The sequence below is a fragment of the Cynara cardunculus genome, unplaced genomic scaffold (assembly GCF_001531365.2).
Source record: "Cynara cardunculus var. scolymus isolate 2C unplaced genomic scaffold, CcrdV1 Un_Scaffold_4806, whole genome shotgun sequence".
In the NCBI taxonomy this organism is placed as follows: Eukaryota; Viridiplantae; Streptophyta; class Magnoliopsida; order Asterales; family Asteraceae; genus Cynara; species Cynara cardunculus.
This window is the reverse complement of record NW_020202079.1, coordinates 7,454-9,747: the sequence shown is the minus strand read 5'-3', so window position 1 is coordinate 9,747 and position 2,294 is coordinate 7,454.

Sequence of the window (2,294 nt, the reverse complement as noted above, 5' to 3'; positions counted from 1 at the left end):
ACCAGACTAGATTGTATAATACCCATTAGAGATTGTTTCCAATTTCTATTACGAGCATCTCTTAATACTGCTAAAAATGATTCTGGTAAACCTTGTAAAGTTAAGGGTTTAAAAGCAATTTGAATTAATCCTATATGAAGGTAATTATATTTTTCTTGATATCTGATAATATCTGCTTGATTTAATAATTTAATAATCATTTCATTTTCCTGCATAGAAAGATTTTCTTCAGTAGTTTTAACTGACTGAATAAAACCTAATTCTTCAAAAGTACCTAATTCATATAAGATTTTAGGTTGTATTTTTGGAATTGTCCATTTGTTTAAGAGATCTAAATTCTTTGGAATTTCATATTCTTCAATTAAGCTATTTTTAACATTATTTTTAGTTTTCTTATGAAAAACCTGAAATAAATTCATGATTGTGGAAAGTGTTAAATAATCTTTAGAAATCAAAGAACAAATATACATGGCTCTGATACCATGCAAGGGGCTTCACACACCTTTTCCTGATTAAACCACATATTAATTGAGTCATGAGGTTTTCAAATCCAACAATAATCTGTAAACAAGATGATACTAGTCCGAGTCAATGACTTAACGGCCTTAAAACGCCTTCACATGGCTAACAACGGCCTAATGCATGACTTATGGACATTGATCATTATGTTTTCAGATTATTGAGGTTATCTCAGACTTTAATTAACTCATGATTTAACCAGTATAGTAGCCAGGACTATATATATTTGTCTTCTTCATCTAAAGATTATTTAACACAGAGATTTAGCCTGTCATTTAGGCTAAATACCTCTTAATATACTAAATATAAAACAAAATAAAGAAAGAATACTTACAAAGAAGAGAAAATCGTATGCTGAAAGCTTTATATATTAAACACTCTAAATATTACAGAGGAAGTTTTTACAAGGGAGAGAGGATGGCTAGAGAACTCTTACCTAAAACTGAACTACTAAGGCCTTTATATAGACCCGGACTTCAAACTAATAACAAATTCAATCTGATATTAGATAAGAGAGAGGTGAACTATTGCACCTCAATAATTACAAGAATACAAAAACTTTATAAAAGTTGGCATAATTGATAGGGTCCACCACATTATAAGGGTGGTGCAAAAGTCTTCATCTGGGACCCACTGTCACATGATTATGTCTTGGTTCAAGAGCATTCTCCAGTCTTCTGAGGCTTCATTATGGAAAATATCTATCGAAAATATCATCTAGTTATATCCAAACCAAAAATGTTATTATGACCAAGGAATCTAATCTTAGTTTGAAATAATAACATTTTTGGTTTAGATATAACTAGACCATTTTTTATAATAATTTTCTCAAACAAATATAAATGTTTAAAATGGGTTTCAATATCTTTTGAAAAAATGAAAATATCATTTATATAAACAATAATAAAATTACTAAAAGGATAAAAAATATCATTCATAATTTTTTGAAATTCAGAGGGAGCATTTTTAAGTCCAAATGGCATAACATTCCATTCATATTGACCAAAAGGAACATTAAATGCAGTTTTATAACGATCAGATTCATTTATTTGAATTTGCAAGTATCCAGATTTTAAATCAAATTTGGAAAAGAAATTTGCCTCATGTAAACGATCTAATAAATCTTTTTTTATTAGGAATAGGATATCTAATCCATTTAAGAACTTTATTTAAAGGTTTATAATTAATTACCAATCTAGGTACACCTATTTCTTTTTCCGAATGTTTATTAACATAAAATGTTGTACAAGACCATGGTGATTTCGATGGTCTTATTAATTTCTTATCTAATAAAGAAGTGATTTCACTTTTACATAGATCTAAATATTCTTTATTCATTTGACATGGTCTAGCTTTAGTAGGAATATTTTTCTCATTAAAATCATCTTCATAGGGAAGAGAAATTATATGCTGTTTTCTTTCCCAAAAAGCATTATGATGATCAGCACAAATACTTAAAGTAAATTGATTTTGTAACAATTTTATTTTATCCTGTAATTTTGAATTAGTTAATTGTTCTTCAATTGTTAATATTAATTTTTCTTCTTTTATATAATTTAATTGATTTTATTTTAAATTAATTATTGTTTCAATTTCTTTTAACCATGATAATTGTGGTTTTTCAATGAATTCTAATTTAATTTTATTACTTTTATAATTTCCAATAATACATATTTCACTAATATGTTCTATAGGATAAATAGTTTTTAGAAAAGGATTTCCTAGAATTAACTGATTTGCAGGCATATGTTCTGCATTTAACATTATAAATTTTT